This window comes from Somniosus microcephalus, chromosome 11, assembly GCF_052327205.1.
Source record: "Somniosus microcephalus isolate GS21.2 chromosome 11, FLI_Smic_1.0, whole genome shotgun sequence".
In the NCBI taxonomy this organism is placed as follows: Eukaryota; Metazoa; Chordata; class Chondrichthyes; order Squaliformes; family Somniosidae; genus Somniosus; species Somniosus microcephalus.
The window spans coordinates 201,286,338-201,305,831 of record NC_140997.1 but is presented as its reverse complement, the minus strand read 5'-3'; the positions used below and the strand labels follow the sequence as shown (position 1 = coordinate 201,305,831).

Sequence of the window (19,494 nt, the reverse complement as noted above, 5' to 3'; positions counted from 1 at the left end):
ATGATGCAAAGAAACTAACAAAATGGAAGCAGTACCTCCAACAAGTTAACAGAATGTATTAGAGCAAGAGAGGCCAAGGAGTCAAAGAGTAATTAGAGCAATACATTTCCACTCATTACAAGGCTGAGGTCAGGATTGCAGTAATAGATAGCAGCAGGGTGGATTTACAGTTCTTCCACTGTGAGTAATCATTCTCTCCCATCATACAAACATATGAAAGTGCTGGACAGGTAACCAAACCTGCCTCACATAGTTGGGCATCACAATTCACAACATCCTGTTGAAGAATTAGGTGCAAGTTTCTTCTGGATACGTCACTGTTTGCCTTCCCCTTTGTTGTTTTCAGAAAGTGACAAATCTTTTACTTATATATTTGTTGCACTTGTGTATGAATTTGGTTAAGATTTTAAAAAAGAGGCTGTGGAACCACGGGGGACCACAGCTAATATTCACTCAGGTGGTACAGCAAGTTATTTTATGTTAATAAAAATGGAAAATGCTGGAAATACTCAGCAGGTCAGGCAGCATCTGTGGAGAGAGAAACAGAGTTAATGTTTCAGGTCGATGACCTTTAAAATTGGCCCTATGCTTCATTTCCTTTGGGTATGCTGCCAATTTGGAATTCTTTTACTTTCAACCAGGTATTAATGCTGTTATTTTGTGTAATGGGATTGAGAATGGTACCAAAGCCTTTTGCTCGTTTCCATTTGTATTCTATAAATTGCTTTTACTACCTTAAAGAAAGAACTTGCAGTTATATAGTGCACGTTACCTCAGCCCTTTACAGCCAATGAAGTACTTTTGGGGTGTAGTCACTGTTATAATGTAGGAAACGCACAGCCAATTTGTCCAACAAACAGCAATGTGATAATGACCAGATAATCTGTAGAGGGATAAATATTGGCCGGGTCACTGAGGTTAAGTCCTCTGCACTTCTTCTGAATAGTGCCATGGAATCTTTTATGTCCACCTGAGAGGGCAGACAGGACCTCGGTTTACCATCTCATCCGAAGGACGGCACCTGACAGTGCAGCACTGGAGTGTCAGCCTAGATTGTGTGCTCAAGTCTCTGGAGTTGGACTTGAACACAGAATCTTCTAACTCAGAGGCGAGAGTGCTACCCACTAAGCCACGGCTGACACTTCAAAATTGGCCATATGCTTCATTTCCTTTGGGTATGCTGCCAATTTGGAATTCTTTTACTTTCAACCAGGCATTAATGCTAGGACGTATTGTCTTGTAGCAATGTATTTGTTTCTCCAATAAAGGCAGCATTACATTTTCCACATCGAACTATTTACAGTAAAACTTTTGGTTTTAAAATGTCTCAGAATTTAGCATCTATTTTATCAGATTATGAGCCCATTTCTATTAAATATTCCCAACCTGTTTCATTATTCCCATTTATAAGTACAATGTAGTGTGATGTTTGTGGCTTGTCCTGCTTGGATAGTTGGAATTTGGGCTGCATGATACTTGTCATGACATTACTTACCATTAGGTTACAATATCTGCTTATTTTTAAGACTTCTGAATTTTGTTTAAGGAGCTCGTCAAATTATTACAGCACCCCTTCAAAATTAGCCAAGTTTGACTCACAGAATATTTTATTTGCATCAGAGTTTCTGCATTAAGTTACATAAATTGGTATGTATTTCTGATATTTTTGTACTGAGGGCATCATCCTTTTAAATGTCAGTTTAAATATCCACACATTATCTATTTTCTAATTCAATTTCATATGCATGCTGCATTATGGAGTTGGCTGCCATGTGAAATTTCTAATCTTGGTTTGTTCTGAAAATAATAGAGCCGTCCTCCACATTTTCTGGGATTTTTGATATTAATTGCATGCTGGTTCCTCAAAATGTTTAGGCATAATTCAACAGAAAGGCACTGAAAGAAAGTAACAGGCACTGCAAAATATCTTGTTGACACCGTCAATTTTCCCTATTACAGAGCAATACTTGATCTAAAATGATGTATTTTCAACTGTGTCTGAAATATGTTTCTCTAAGATTATATTTCAAATAACTATAACTCATTTTATTGCGGTTACATTTTTAGAATTCAAGTTTCACACATCTAAATTCCAAAATATATCTGTACTATTCCAAATTTCAAAAACATAAGAACATTTACATATCAAAATGCAAAGGTTGGAACCATTAATGCTCAAACATCTCCAATTTTAAAACATTTTACAAAATATTTCCATCTTGATGGCTGCAGCTTTTAAGTTAAAAAGTCTTGGTTTTGTTAACCTTTTGAAATGCAACCATGTTAATGGCCCAGAAAGTCGGGTCTCCACGGGTGAGTACGCACGGGGTACTCACCCATAAGCCCAATGGAAGTACTGGTTTTGTGCATGCACTGCGCATGCGCGGGAAACCGGCACTTCCGTTCCCCTGAAAGAAGAGGTTGAGAGGTAGAACGCGTGCGCAGGAGAGGCAGCGCGTGCGCATCGAACTTACGTTTTTTTTTGCAAGTTTTCCGGGAGGGTAAGTCTCCAGCAGTTACACATGTAAAAAGCAGTCGCAAAGCCTGCTTTTTACAAGGTAAGTGGTGAATTAATTAAAATTAAAACATTTTTTCCACAGGTTTATTATTTTTAAATACTCTAAAGAAAGGTAAGTTTATTTTTAGCCCCGTTAGAAAAAGTAATTAATTTTTTCAAAAATTTAAATTGTTTAAAATAGTTATTTCATGTAATTTATAGTTTATTTTTAAAATGTGATTTTTAAAAAATTTATTTGAAGATTTAGTGATGTTTTGGGGCTTATAGTATTTATAGATTTGACAGGTCTTCCTGTCAAATTTATGAATGAAGCATTCCCTGCTACCATTGGCTCTCCATGGCCCACGTGATCCCAGGGGACGAATCGAATTAACTGCGCCCCTGGGGTACGCAAGCACTGCGCGCCGGCAGTTGGAGCAGGCCCAGGATCGGAATCCCACGCGGGCCCACAGCTCAACGGCCGGCGCGGTAGGTAAGTGCAGGTCGGGGGCTTGCACCCGCGGGAAGCCCCCGACCCGAGTTTCTGGGCCAATATCTAATAAACATCAGTGTAAACAATGGCACATTTTAGCACATGAGAGAGTCATCTACCTCTGTGCATCATCAAAATGTATTGAGAATGTCAAAATTGGTTAAAACCTTGGAGTTAAAAGATAGTCTGACTGTTTTATCAATTGCTTTTCCATTGTCATGCTAGTAATATGACTCGAGGCAAGGTGCAACAGAAATTTAGAGATTCTTAAAGGAAAAAAAAACATTGCCTTTAACAGCTTTTAGTTGTTGATTAGTCTTGGACCATCTTATACCGGAGATGCCATTAGAGCAAATAATTATATAAATTCATAACTACAATAAATTAACTCTTACATAGTTGGACAGTATCCTATTAGATGATTGTTATGACATTAGCAAAGTTCCAAAATTAAAACTGGCTTTTTAAAATCAGGAACAGGTTATTTAAATTTACTGTAACAAGGTTAAAAAGATATGGTAGTTAAACTATAACAAATGTATTTTCAAGAATTCAGGTTAAGTACAAATCTATTTTTGCATTGTTAAGCAATTGCTGTACTTTCTTGTTTATTAAGTCATTCTGTAGTCAAACACACAACTATGAAGAAGTCAGAAAATAAAGATCTTTGAGCTGCAAAGGAGTGGCATAGATTGTACTCGATTATTTTAAAATCTATTTCCGTTATGTTCTAAATTCAGTCAGTGATCACCTGTATTAAAGCTCATATGCAACTGGATACATTTTTATTTTTGGTTACCTTCACAGAAATACATTTAAGGAACTGATGTAGTGACTGAATAAGTCAGTTATGTTTTTACCAGTACTTTGGGTATCAAATTCTGTGACTCTAGCCATTATATTTATTTCTCATGTTAAAAAAAAATCAAGAGGGTTGAAACCACACTGTGCAACAGTAATGTCTTTGAATATGAAATCCCTCATCTGCTATTTTAACAAAGGCATTAACTTGTATAAAATAAATGGATTAACAGTTTTGTTGAAGTAGTAACGAGTTTCAAAGACTGCTAATTCACTTGTTATTAATATTGCACAGCTCAACGTCAAACTAAAACTATTTACAAACTCAGTGTCGCTGTTAAAGTGGGAGCCAAAGTGCAGCTTCCTCTGATATTATTACAGGTGTTTTGCTGCTAGTCACCGAATACCAAACTGAACTGACAAGTAACAGTCAGCGAAACAATATTCAGGCTTTCCAAGTGTCATTCATTCCAAGTGTCAATCACTCATTTGGTTGAAGCATGTGATCTCTATTTATGTACGTCAATAAATGTCATTCAATAATTTCCCAGTCTGACAGCTCCAAGAAATGCAAAACTGAAGAGTTTAGCTGACTGAAAGTAAAAATAAATCTGATCAAAGTAGCCAGGTATTTGATTACTGATCCAAAGAGGCACAATGAACAGAATCTATATAATTATTTATGCAGCTGTGGTATTAATTTATCTAATGAAAACATGTAATTACTTGTTTCCAGAAACCAATCACAAATCATTTAATTCAATGTTTGCAGAGGTTGCAAATTGGTGCGGCTAAACCAATAATCTCCACTCAATGCCGTCAGACGTCCACTCCCTCAGTCAACTGCAGGAATGCACCAATGAGCTAAATCCCACATTCCATTCCCCATTTCGGCCAAATTCCAGGTTCCTCTCCAGTGCAGCCAAGCTGCAGAACCACCAGTCAAACGCAGTGCTACCAAACTCTGGGACACCCAGTGCTACAAAAGTCCAGGACTGCCCCATCAGTATAGCTATAGCTCTGAACTCCCCACCCCACCCCTAAATACCAGTTACCTACCTTGAACCTGGTACAGTATATATTGTGTATCATCTTGCTATATATCCTGAGCTTTAAAAAAGATAAAAAGGTATATAAAACGTAAAAATATAGGAATAGGAATATATCTATTATTACAGACTGATCAAATTAAAATTTTGCATATGGCACCTTCTCACCTGAAACAAAAGCAATGTTCCCTTTAAGCTGTGCGGCCGTGCAGTAATGGGAAAGGTCCCGCACAGGCCACGCACCGGCTTTTCCATTGTAAGTGCCGTGCATGTGCAGAAATTTAAAGGGACCGCGCAGTACGAGAAACAGGCAGCTTACGGGGAACATTGGCCAGAAGGTTGTGGGTTCAAGCCCCACTCTAGGGACTTACGGACGTAATCTAGGCTGACACTTCAGTCCATTATTGAGGAAATGCTTCACTGTCAGTGGTGCCATCTTTCAGAAGAGCTGTTACACCAAGGCCACATCTGCCTGTTCAGATGGATGTAAATGATCCCATGGCACAATTCGAATTAGAGCAGGGGAGTTCTCCCAGTGTCTGTGCTAACATCTATCCATCAAACACCACCACTAAAAATAGATTATCTGGCCATTTATCTCATTGCTGTTTCTGGGATCCTGCTAGTGCAAACTAGCTGCTGCGTTTCCTTACATTGCACCAATGGCATCAAAAGTAATTATTTTGCAGTGAAGAGCTTTTGGAGATCCTGGGATCATGAAAGGCACTATATCAATGCAAGTGCTTTCCTCCTTAGTGAATCTCCCATGGTGTTGCCCAGTAGATGGATGGACAGCTTACTGGGGAGAAGGGCGAGTCTTGTATGCTGTCAGCAGTAGTATGAGGCCAGAGGGGAGATGGAGGCATGCAAGGAAATCACACCAGGAGAGGGAGTTATGGCCGTTTTTTGGGCAACAGGGAAATGGAGAAAAACAGAGGGCATCAGCCTTCATCCTGCCTGGGTCCAACTCCCATTCACCTCCCCTTCCCCACTGTGCCATCTCCTACCCTGCCCTACACCCACAATTATCCTCTTCCCCCCCCCCCCCACCCACCCACCCCCCACTCACCTCACCCTCTCCACTTTCCCCTAACTCCATTCCATCCTCTTCACCAATTTCCTGGCTCTAAATCACCATGGCTGATAGGCCAACTGTGGGGAAGGTGGATGTGGCCCGGAATAACTTGGAATGGCAAGAACCTGTGAAAGCAGAGGGGGGCTAGGCACAAGAATGGGCTAGAAATAACTGGGAGTGGGAAACCACCAGGAGAGGTACAAGGGTAACCACAGAGGCCCCCAGTGGTAGCAAAACAAGTATTTCAGAAATAATTATCTAAAAATAAAAACATTAAAAATGCACCTGAAGCCAGAAGCTGGTTACCACAGTGTCCACCTAGACTGGAGATGATGAGCAAGGTCTCAAAGATAAACAGGCAACAGACCACCCTGGAGACAAAGTGTAGAGGACTTGATCAGAGGTAAGTAAAAACAACAGAAAACGTGACAGAAAAGCTTGACAGAAATAACGTGATGGAAGTGCGACTGACATAAAAAACACGCAGAAATTGTTAAATAGGAAGTGCACACAGATGCAAGGTTTTTAATATGTAAATAGCAGATCCTGCCATAGTATTGATCATGATGAGTCGAAGGAATCGCTGGTTTATAACAATAATAAAGTATTGCTATCAACAAAATTTGACAGAGAAGTAAGCGGTGACACAAGAATTGTGTAGTACACCCAAGACTTTTAGGGGGAGAAATTCGGTTGGTAAGTGCCTGAGGGGTCGCTAACAGGACGCGAAGGGGCTAGCGACCAGGTGCGGCCAATGCAGCGACGCCCGCAAAATTGATTTCCAGTTTAGCGCTGGCGCTGCCTCTTACCGCCTGGGCCTCGAGTGTCTCGCAGATTATGACATCATCAAGTGCGCAGCTCCCTGTTACCGCCCCGGATGTGAAATTGGCTTCCGCCCCCTGCTGTATCGCCGGCCGTGAACAACGGCAGGAAGAGGAGTCGTCGTCAACTCGGCTGGCCACTTAGGGAGCGCTGTTTAAAGGGAAGGGTTGTCAGGTAGGCCAACCGTTAATATTCCCACCAGTCTGGTTCCTGTTGAAAGTTTTTGGTCAATTCATTGCTACAAGATGTCCAAGTCCTCCACTTTGTAGAGTGTTTGGGGCTGTAATGGCAGTCGCGTAGGTCGCCTTGCAATGCAGACCTGCCAACAAGTGGGTTGTGAAGCATCACTGGCCCTTCCCTTTAAGCGAGGGAAGCAGTCTCTGATGTCGTTAGCAATGCGCTCCAAATTGTTCAGAGCTCTGCCGCTACTGCCCCCGAACTTTAGCGCCCCAGGATAAGTGGTTAGCGCTTGATTTAGCGCTTCACTTCTCTCTTGGAGCGCTAAAGCTGAATTTCCGGTCAGGAGAGAATCATTAGCGCCTGGCGCTACTTTTCAAAAGTTAGCACCCCAACCGGGGTGATACCCAATTTCTAGCCCTTAATATATTATTACCAGATTCCCTGTGATGTTTATAGTGAGGTAGAGGATACAATAAAAGATAATGGGAGGGAAATATGATCCTGACTCTAAGTCCATATTACATGACTTTTGAATGATAAATAGACAGACAGATTTAATATTACTGATATTTATGACAAATATTATGTTCAAAAATTTTGCTTAAAGTTTTTCTTTAAATAAAATCATTCATTGGTTAGTAGGGCTGTGTAAGTATGTTAAATATTTTTAGTGAAAAGTATTCTTAATTCGTGAATGTCCCGTTTTGAGATTATTGTTCTATGTTCCTTTCTTAACACAAAGTTAAAAGCGCAGCAGTGGAGTGCTAGGCTTGCCATGAGGACATCACACCAGCTGTCATACTGTTAGACTCAAAATGACAGACCTGGTAATGCAAGGTGAGAAGCAACATAAATTTTGTTTATATATTCTTAAAAACACAGCAGTTCCCACAGTAAAATGACACTCAAATTATGCTTAAGATTTTCTTTCAAATTAAATGATTTCCAATCTGACGGGCTATTTAGAAAAGGGTCATTCTTTTCAGAAATGTTCAGAATTCTCTGCATCTTTTACAATTTTGTAAGAATAACCTACTCATAAGTGGAGTTAAAATTATCCTTTTCAAATGATACTTGTTTTTAAAACAGATATTGCAACATAAAGTGACATAGTGCATGACACCTGATAAAGATTTTAACTCACAAAACAAGGAACTGAAAATATATATTCTATATTAATTTTCACTGCAGGACTTTGCCTTTCTAGAGTAGTAGACAACTAGAGGAATTTAATTTTTATTAGGATATTTCTCAAATGCTGTAAATTATACTAAACCTTTACTATTTTCTTCATGGTGTGGTATTAGCCAATTTTTTTCCAGGGGCTAAGAGAATATACGTTTTACAAAAAAAAACATTCCCAATAAAATCATGTGATAAATAGTTCTCATGTACACAGGATATGGAATTCCTGTTGATTTTAGTTCTAAAGTGTTAATATTACAGTACTAACACAATGATAAAGGTACTTGAATATCAGTAGTAATACTTACATTCAACGTTACATTACAAACTGAAAACAAACAAAACTGGTCAACCAAAGGAACCAGGAATGTCCTGAAAGCTGTCAACTGTGTAGGGCTGTGCAATTCTTACTTGGTTAGTTACAACTTTCTATTGCTTCAGTATTGAAAATCTTAATGCCTGTTCAGTACTTGAAAAGCAATCAATGAAGTGCAGCACCAAAGGCTAACACCAGATTCAGAAACAAATTTACAATTCAAAAGCTGTAGTTAGTAATCATAATACAACTCCTGTTCCTATTTGTATAATTTTTCAACTTTTTTCACTTCAGTCATACAGTATGCAAGTTACAATAGAAAAACTGCACATCTGTATTTGCAGAAGAACTAACCAAATACAGGAAACTCTTTTTTATCCGGCACCAACGGGACCGGCGTGGTGCCGGTTGATCAAAAAGTCCGGATTACAGAGAGGTATACTTACCAAGGTACGAGAGCCCCGTACACGGCCACAGGTGCAGGAGCCTCGGTTACATGGCCCTTGTGCAGGAGTCCCGGTTACACGGCCACAGGTGCAGGAGCCTCGGTTACACGGCCCTTGTGCAGGAGTCCCGGTTACACGGCCACAGATCCAGGAGTCCCTGTTGCACGGCCACAGGTGCAGGAACCCCGGTTACACAGCCACAGATCCAGGAACCCCGGTTACACGGCCACAGATCCAGGAACCCCGGTTACACGGCCACTAATATACAGTAAAACTTACCTGAACCTACTCCTGAATTTTGTCGGTTAAGAGAGATTTCCGGATAAGTTAATAGTTGGGTATGAAAAGCCTCCTCAGAAATACTTTTTTCCCCCATCTGTTCATCCTACTCCAGTAGTAATTCTCATCACTACTGTATCTCCAAGTCAACCCATCATTATGACTCTCCTTGACAACAAGTTACAGAAGACATTTTCCACCTGTTCAACTCTAGTTACCTGGGAGCTTTAAATATCTCAAACTAAACTACAGAGGTTTTTTTATTTTTAAATTCAGTGCCATGTAACAAGACATACCCTGGCTCTGGATTTGTTTTCTTCTTGCAAGGATATTCTTTAGCGGTATTATTATTATTATTTTTTTTTTTTAAAAAGCAGCCCCCCCCTTACAATATTTGCAGAAATAACAAGAATTAGTTACCTAAGTAACAGGAAGACGACTTGGGAACCTCTTTTAGCCTCAATTATTCACTCGATTATCTGCCAGAACTTTTGTGGCATAAAGACTTGTGCCAAATGTCATCTCGCTGCACAACCCACCACCATCAAACTCCTCCTGTCTTACACAAATCAAACTCACAGCTGAAGAAAGAAATCATTTAAATTTCTTACGTATTTCTATTGTGTTTGCCTTTGTTACCTTAAATGTAAAATCAAAATTTGTGGCCACTCAATTATCTTCCAATTTTCAATATCCACCAGCGTTTTCTCTTCATTATAGTGGAAAAATATAGGTTCCACTGCAAAACAAACTATCTGCCTATAAAACTACTAACATGATTTCTTGTATTCCTCCCAGATACAACTTAACAGAGAAGATGCAGTACATGCGCCATCTCACTCTGTACAAAGATAAATCCAATAATTAATATAATGAAAGCAGCATTACAGTATATCGTAATAAGCAGCAGCCTACTGTTAACATTTTCACCTCTTTTAAAGTTGATGGTGTTGTGAAGTCAGCAAAGTAAATTACATTGGCCAAATTTAAAGTTTGGAATGTAAACTTCTATCATATCAGCACAGAAGTGTGCTGACAGTAATCTCAGGATCATCCCCGAAAAATTAGCAGTCACCATGCAAGAGTTGAAGATCACTTCTCAGTTCAGCTACACTCACAAACTTAACAAGGGTGGAATTTACGTTCAGCTAGCAGTTCCTCATCCTTACAGCTTTAATCCTCCCTATACTGGGCCATCTGTAGAAATGAAAAACAGACAATATATGGGTAAAAGCTTGTATATTCAGTTATTACCCAAAAACCCAAAACTGAAAATTCTATGAAAACGCCCTTTTAAGACAATTTAAAACAAAAAGCAGAACATTTAATTCCCTATAAACATGCCACTGTGTGTCTGCAATGGCAAAACTTCCCAAATTCATTACAGTATGTAAAATCGATAGAACTTTGAACTACATAACCAGAACAGTAGAATATAAGTCAGATAAAGTCATGTTCAAACGTTATAGTGCTCTGATCAAACGGCACCTCGAATACTGCGTTCAGTTCTGGTTGCCGACTCAAAGGCAAACATTCACATGCTGGAGGCAGTGCAGAGAAGAGCCACGAGGCGGCTTCTTCGTATTAAGGCCTGAGTTATGAGGAAAAACTTTTTAAAAATTGCATTTTTCAGCTGAGAAAAGGAGGCATCTGAGGTGATCTTATAGTATATAAGATAGTTGAGGGAATGGAAAAAGTAAACCTGTAATATTACTTTAAATTAATTTGCACGAGTAGGTTCAAACTAGTAAAAAATAAATTTAAGTCTGATAACAGGAAATTCTTCTTCATAGAGTGATCAACATGTGGAACTGACTTCCAAATAGGGTACTGGTGTTGTTTAAAAAACTGGATGCTACAATGAAGGGGGGATACTTTAGGATCTTTTTGGATAGATGAATAAAGGTAGGCTGAATGGCCTTTTTCACCCATAATTATCCTGTGATCAACACTAGTGCTATATCAAGCATTCATATTTAATTCAACATTATTATGCTTTCACATAAAAAGTCAAATATAAGCTGTTCATATGTCCTTAGGGAAAGCTAAGGTTTAAAACTGGCAAGTATCCGTTTGGCATCATTAAGTTTTCTTTCTGGAGCAGTTTAGAATGTATGCATGTTGGCGGAGGGCTAGCTGATTGTTTTATAAGAAGTACCTGTAGCCTATATTAATACAGCCTCAAGTTGTAATGTGTCCACAAATATCTGCATGTATTGCATATTGTGCTTATTCCATCTCTGAAATGTAACATTTATCTGACACCAATTAATTTAGAATACATTCTAAATGAAGAACTATTTTATTTATGACACACTTATGCATTTTAAATATTCATTCATACTTCTAAAAATCATGTACACACTTATATAAACAGTAACTGCAAAATGGCAACAAATATGTTTTCTGGCACCTTATTTTTTGCTAAGTTTTGCTTGTACCAAAGTGGATTGAGTTATAAAGCTGAACACTACCTGCCTTTGTTACCGGACCACATTTCAGAATTGCTTAGCTTGTGGGAGTTTTTTTTGTTAAATTATTTTACACTAAAATAATTAGGAGAAAGGTGCTCTAATCCAAGTCCACTGTATCTGCATCCAAGTTACCTGGATCATTTTTGATAAATAATTTATGCATTTACTTTACTCCAAGCAACTGTATTGCAACATTTTTTTGCTTTTGTGACTCTCAATGAGAGAAGCTAAAAATAAATGTCATGTCTACACTACTATTTTCCACTGGTTTCATGTTATTTTTATGTGCCAAAGCCATTCAGGCTTTGAAGTCTTTTGGCACAGCTTCAGTGTTTCCGAACCCAGATGCTCTGTGGAATCCACATGCTTTATAACACTGTGCATAGTGGTAAAGGTTTGAGGGAAAAAATACAGTTTTAAATGTATTTTTATAATTCCTAACATTTCTTGTTCATAATTGCCACCAAGCCACATATCCTTGCCAATGCTAGAATATTTACCAAGAAATATTTCTAAAACAGACAATACATCAATTGGATTTTCTACCCTTTAGTGTTTTTACAATGAGTGTGCTTATTTTTTCATTTTTTTTTATTGTTCCAGCAGTTTGGATTGTACTTATATTATATAAAAGGCATAAAATGATTAATTCCACAATGCAAAAAAGTATTGCACACTCAACAGACCACACCTACAGGTTCTGCAAGGTAAAATCCAATATTTTACTCTTAAGGAATAGCAACAACCATCTTACCCTGCAGTCCCAATTCTATTAAACTAGTTTTAAAAAATGAGTGAAAGCTGCAACAAAAAAAGTGTAAAAATCCAGCATGAAAATGTAAACCTTTAAGTAGAAACATTTGTTTTATTAAAAAAATAAATGATTAGATGAGTTTTGAATATACATCCAATCTACTTGCCAAGGTTCAAATAAAATAGATATTATATTCCTCTGGATACCAGCTTTTGGATTTGTGGGTAAAATAGGCAGGAACTATCAAAAATTAGAATATGAACAAATCATACTTTTTGCTCCTTTTAATGTGGCCTTATGTACAGGTTTACTGCAAGTATTTTTTTTAATTCATTGATGGGATGTGGGCGTCGCTGGCTGGCTAGGCCTGCATTTAGTGCCCATCCCTAATTGCCCTTGAGAAGATGGTGGTGAGCCGCCTTCTTGAACCGCTGCAGTCCATATGGTGTAGGTACACCCACAATGCTGTTAGGAAGGGAATTCCAGGATTTTGGCCCAGCGACAGTGAAGGAACGGCGAAACAGGTCCAAGTCAGGATGGTGTGTGGCTTGGAGGGGAACTTGTAGGTGGTGATGTTCCCATGCGTCTGCTGCCCTTGTCCTTCTAAGTGGTAGAGGTCGCGGGTTTGGAAGGTGCTGTTGAAGGAGCTTTGGCGAGTTGCTGCAGTGCATCTTGTAGATGGTACACACTGCAGCCACAGTGCACCGGTGGTGGAGGGAGTGAATGTTGGAGGTGGTGGATGGGGTGCCAATCAAGCGGGCTGCTTTATCCTGAATGGTGTCGAGCTTCTTGAGTGTTGTTGGAGCTGCACTCATCCAGGCAAGTGGAGAGTATTCCATCACACTCCTGACTTGTGCCTTGTAGATGGTGGAAAGGCTTTGGGGAGTCAGGAGGTGAGACACTTGCCGCAGAATTCCCAGCCTCTGGCCTGCTCTTGTAGCCACAGTATTTATATGGCTGGTCCAGTTCAGTTTCTGATCAATGGTAACCCCCAGGATGTTGATAGTGGGGGATTCAGCGATGGTAATGCCATTGAATGTCATGGGGAGATGGTTAGAGTCTCGCTTGTTGGAGATGGTCATTGCCTGGCACTTGTGTGGTGCAAATGTTACTTGCCACTTGTCAGCCCAAGTCTGAATGTTGTCCAGGTCTTGCTGCATATGGACACGGACTGCGTCAGTATCTGACGAGTCTCGAATGGTGCTGAACAGTGTGCAATCATCAGCGAACATCCCCACTTCTGACCTTATGATGGAGGGAAGGTCATTGATGAAACAGCTGAAGATGGTTGGGCCTAGGACACTGCCCTGAGGAACTCCTGCAGTGATGTCATGCGATTGAGATGAATGACCTCCAACAACCACAGCCAACTTCCTTTGTGCTAGGTATGATTCCAACCAATGGAGAGTTTTCCCCTTGATTCCCATTGACTTCAGTTTTGCTAGGGCTCCTTGATGCCACACTCGATCAAACGCTGCCTTGATGTCAAGGGCAGTCACTCTCACCTCACTTCTCGAGTTCAGCTCTTTTGTCCATGTTTGGACCAAGGCTGTAATGAGGTCAGGAGCTGAGTGGCCCTGGCGGAACCCAAACTGGGCGTCAGTTAACAGGTTATTGCTGAGTAAGTGCCGCTTGATAGCACTGTCGACGACACCTTCCATCACTTTGCTGATGATTGAGAGTAGACTGATGGGACGGTAATTGGCCGGATCGGATTTGTCCTGCTTTTTGTAGACAGTACATACTTGGGCAATTTTCCACATTGCCGGGTAGATGCCAGTGTTGTAGCTGTACTGGAACAGCTTGGCTAGGGGCACAGCTAGTTCTGGAGCAAAAGTCTTCAGTACTATTGCCGGAATGTTGTCAGGGCCCATAGCCTTTGCAGTGTTCAGTGTCTTCAGCCGTTTCTTGACATCACGTGGAGTGAATTGAATGGGCTGAAGACTGGCATCTGTGATGCTGGGGACCTCAGGAGGAGGCCGAGATGGATCATCCACTCGGCACTTCTGGCTGAAGATAGTTGCAAATGCTTCAGCCTTGTCTTTTGCACTCACGTGCTGGGCTCCACCATCATTGAGGATGGGGATATTTTTGGAGCCTCCTCCTCCTGTTAACTGTTGAATTGTCCACCACCACTCACGACTGGATGTGGCAGGACTGCAGAGCTTTGATTTGATCCGATGGTTGTGAGATCGCTTAGCTCTGTCTATCGCATGTTGCTTCCGTTGTTTGGCATGCAAGTAGTCCTGTGTTGTAGCCTCACCAGGTTGACACCTCATTTTTCGGTATGCCTGGTGCTGTTCCCGGCATGCTCTCCTGCACTCTTCGTTAAACCAGGGTTGATCTCCCGGCTTGATGGTAATGGTAGAGTGAGGGATATGCCGGGCCATGAGGTTACAGATTGTGGTTGAATACAATTCTGCTGCTGCTGATGGCCCACAGCGCCTCATGGATGCCCAGTTTTGAGTTGCCAGATCTGTTGGAAATCTGTCCCATTTAGCACGGTGGTAGTGCCACACAACACGGTGGAGGGTATCCTCAACATGAAGACAGGACTTTGTCTCCACAAGGACTGTGCGGTGGTCACTTCCACCAATGCTGTCATGGACAGATGCATCTGCAACAGGTAGATTGGTGAGGACGAGATCAAGTAGGTTTTTCCCTCTTGTTGGTTCCCTCACCACCTGTTGCAGACCCAGTCTGGCAGCTATGTCCTTTAGGACTCGGCCAGCTCGGTCAGTTGTGGTGCTACCGAGCCACTCTTGGTGATGGACATTGAAGCCCTTGCTACTCTCAGTGCTTCTTCCAATTGGTGTTCAACATGAAGGAGTACTGATTCATCAGCTGAGGGAGGGCGGTAGGTGGTAATCAGCAGGCGCTTTCCTTGCCCATGTTTGACTTGGTGCCATGAGACCTCATGGGGTCCTGAGTCAATGTTGAGGACTCCCAGGGCTACTCCCTCCCGACTCTATACCACAGTGCCACCACCTCTGGTGGGTCTGTCCAGCCGGTGGGACAAGACATACCCAGGGATGGTGATGGTGGTGTCTGGGACATTGGTTGTAAGGTATGATTCGGTAATTATGACTATGTCAGGCTGTTGCTTGACTAGTCTGTGGGACAGCACTCCCAATTTTGGTACAAGCCCCCAGATGTTGGTAAGGAGGACTTTGCAGGGTCGACAGGGCTGGGTTTGCCGTTGTCGTTTCCGGTGCCGAGGTCAATACCGGGTGGTCCATCCGGTTTTTTTATTCTTATTGTTTTTCGTAGCGGTTGTTTACAACTGAGTGGCTTGCTAGGCCATTTCAGAGGGCATTAAGAGTCAACCACATTGCTGTGGGTCTGGAGTCACATGTAGGCCAGACCAGGTAAGGACGGCAGATTTCCTTCCCTAAAGGATATTAGTGAACCAGATGGGTTTTTGCAACAATCGACAATGGTATCATGGTCGCCATTACTAAGACTAACATTTAATTCCAGAATTAAATTGAATTGAATTGAAATTCCACCAGCTGCCGTGGTGGGATTTGAACCCATATCCTCAGAGCATTTGACTGAGCCTCTGGCTTACTAGTCTAGTGACATAACCACTACGCCACCGCCTCCCCAGTATAATAAACATTCTACGCCTACTTATGAATTGTGCTTTGTTGTTATAGCAAGTGCTTACCAAAGGAGGAAAGCTCAAGCACTCGAATCAGTAAGCAGACTTCTGGAAACTAAACCTGGAAGAACTTAATGAACGAAACAAAAATCTTTAAATCTATTCATATCTAAAAAAAGAAGCTGATTCTAGTCTGTTGCTTTGTTGTACTCTTGTATATCACTCCATTCTCATATTGGCTTATTTATCATCTTGTGATATGCTCACTGACCTCTGTCAGAGGCCCAGCACTATGAAGACAAGTTACATGCTCGAATGCAACAACTTGCATCTATATAGCACCTTTAATGCAATAAAAACATCCTAAGGCACCTGCAAAAGCATTTTGTCTCAGGAAAACACACCCTCTCCCCCCCCCTGCACACTTAACTTTCTTCTCTGCCTTATTGTTTTATCTACTTGGCTAATCTAATTACAATTCATTAACAGCATTAACTGTTAACTATGTTCCTTGACATAACTGTCACCAGTCAATCTGCCTTTGTGAACCATTACAACTTCATCCAAGTCACACACCATGCTGACTTGCAAATATATCGCCGTTCCTGGGTCAAAATCCTACCTAATTGAACTCCTTACCTAACAGCACTGTGGGAGTACCTTCACCACATGGACTGCAGCAATTGCTCAAGGGCGATTAGGGATGGGCAATAAATGCTGGCCTTGCCAGCGATGCCCACATCCCATGAATGAATAAATAAAAATAGAGCATGGATAACAACTGCTGCCATTTGGATTGGTTTGCTGGGCACTCATCAGTTTATATCAAAATGTTACACCCAGGCTTGTGGAGTGGTTTTGTACCAATGCTGTGTCAACTGTAGTTATAGAATAGGCAATTTGCACCTCTTCTAGATGGTCTTGTACATGATACAAGATACCAAACAACTGAATTCTAGTTACACTGCACACTTTATCTCAGTGGCACATGAAAAATGGCTTCACACCAATGCAGTAAAATTGAGGGCCATGTGCACCCAAAAGGCTTCAATTTAGAATGCCTTTTTTTCTAAAACGTGTCAGCCGTGGCTCAGGTGGTCACATCCTCGCCTGAGTCAGAAGATTCTGGGTTCGAGTCCCACTCCAAAAACTTGAGCACAAAATCTAGGTCGACACTCCAGTGCAGTACTGAGGGAGTGCTGCACTGCCTTTCGGATGAGATGTTAAACCCAGGCCCCAACTGCTCTCAGGTGGACGTAAAAGATCCCATGGGAGTTATCCCTGGTACCCTGGCCAATATTTATCCCTCAATCAACATCACTAAAAAAATGATCTGGTCATTATCACATTGCTGCTTGCTGTGTGCAAACTGGCTGCCACATTTCCTAAATTACAAGTGACTACACTTCAAAAAATTGGCTGTAAAGCGCTTTGAGACGTGGAATGGTCATGAAAGGCGCTATATCTTTCTTTTCTTCTGAAATGTTAGCCTTGAGCTATTGGTCAATCCTATTGATTTGAAAACTCAATTAATTTTATATGATGTATTTTCCCATCCACTATCATCTTCAAACCTTCCATTTGGCATAGCCTAAGCATTGCCTCATCCAATTCATATTTCTTCCTAATAATGGAGTAATACCGAAGAGCAACGAATTTAATCTTGCAGGGTGACCTGCACCCACTTGCTCCAACAATTCATGTTAAGTATTTGAAAATTACGCATGTCCATTCGGTTAAGACACAGTATTTTGTCGGGTCTCACCGAGTCCACCACTCACTATAGTCAATAACCTTGTAAATGGTGCATTAGCAACTTTTTTTTAGTCTTACCGGGTTTGTAATTATAAAGCAGCTACCTATTCCATTCGGTGTGTGAGCACTTTTTTAAATCAGATCGTTTTGCTCTTTATTTTTCTCTTTTAAAATCAAAAGACAATTCCATTTATCGCTACCCCAAAACGGCAAAGCACTGCCCAAGGCCAAGGTCTTCGCTCCAACCGAACCCAAGGGCGGAAGCGCCGAGTCATTGACAGAGGCCGCCCAACAAATCAAAAAGCGGCGTGAAGGCAAAGCTCGGGGAGCAGAGGTCACCCGGGGGTGAAGCCACCAATCAGAGCGGAGAGGGGGCGGGACCTCCGCTGTCAGTTTAAGTTACACGTGAGTTCAGGGCCGTCAGCGTGAGTGGCCGTGCGGTGAAAGCCGGCATCAGCGCCAAGCCGAGAGAGGAGAGCCAGCACGGCTTCCCTTCCACAATACCCAGCCCCCCGACCATTACATTTTCAAGCGGCTATTTGACAGAGATGCGGGCGGGCGCGCACTCCCGGCGATTAAAAGTCGGCAGAAACTTTACGCTTCACAGAAAAATGGCGGGTTTTGCAGCTAGAAAATATAAATTTGGGGGGTTTATTTTCAAATCTGTCCCCTTCAACATTAGGACGAAAAAATCCCGCTTTTTTTTCTTCAAATGAGACCCGGTCTGTTTTACCAGTATCTCTGGCCCGCTCTGACTGCAGCCAGGACGGTGAGACTTACCTCCTCCTCCTCCCGCCGCCGCTCGCACTCGGCCGCGGTAACCCGGGCTCTCCAGTCCCCGGATGCCAGCCTCAGTTTCGAGTCCCAGTGTGTCTGTGGAGCTCTCCGCGCGCCGCACGTGACGTAGGGAACACCGTGCCGCGGCTGCAGCCCAGCCCCTGCACTGGCCTGTCTGCCTGCTGTGCCAACCTGTCGGGCTCGGCAAACAATTATGTCGTGACACTCACCCCCCCACAAAACCCACATTTCAGAACCTATAGCATCATTAAGGATTCCATTATTGTGCACAAAAATATTGCCTCCTTCTTCCAATAACTGCCTTTTATTAAATGCATCGACAGAAGGTGCAGACGAATTGTGAAACAGTATTAATGCACCTACTTGTGAGTTGTACATTTCTGACCAATGATTTTTTTTTAAGAACAATCCTTGTGTTTTAGTTTTGGATTTCATGCATCTATTCTGTTCTATTTTTTTTGCAACACTCGAAAGGAATCTTAACTGCTACCACCCATCTTTCAGAAACTATAGCATCATTAAGGCTTCCATTGCTGTGCATTTTTTTCCTTTTTTTAAATTAACTAGTTGATTTATTGTGGTACTCATGGCTAAAAATATTAAAGTTGTCTCTTCCTGTAACTGTCTTTGTCTGCCCCTATACATATCATTTGGATATGGGTGTAGAGAGAATATCAGAATTTGTTGAAAGTATCAAAATGGTAAACTAAAAAATTGCAAGATGACCTGGGCGGAATAGATGGTGGGCAGAAATGTAGCAAATGCAAATAAATGTAAAGTAGTACATTTTGGGATAAACCAGGTAAAATTCCCAATAGCGAAGGAACAGAGATCTAGGGGTTTAAACACACAGATCTTTAACAGAAAGATTGCCATGGACCACAAGATGATTCACCACCCCCAGATCTACAAACAGAATGATACAGCACAGGAGGCCATTTAGCCCAAAGTGGCTGCGCCGGGCCT

The 19,494-nt window shown here is 41.5% G+C and overlaps 1 long non-coding RNA gene across 1 annotated transcript in view; it reads right to left on the bottom strand.

The window, feature by feature from the left end:
- The window catches only part of LOC147111125 (uncharacterized), a 32,068-nt gene extending 13,426 nt beyond the window's left edge, over nt 1-18,642 (bottom strand). Inside the window, exon 1 of the long non-coding RNA XR_015080042.1 lies at nt 18,511-18,642. This is a non-coding gene — a long non-coding RNA (uncharacterized LOC147111125). The remainder of the gene's footprint in view (nt 1-18,510) is intronic.
- Between the last annotated feature and the right edge of the window lie 852 nt (nt 18,643-19,494).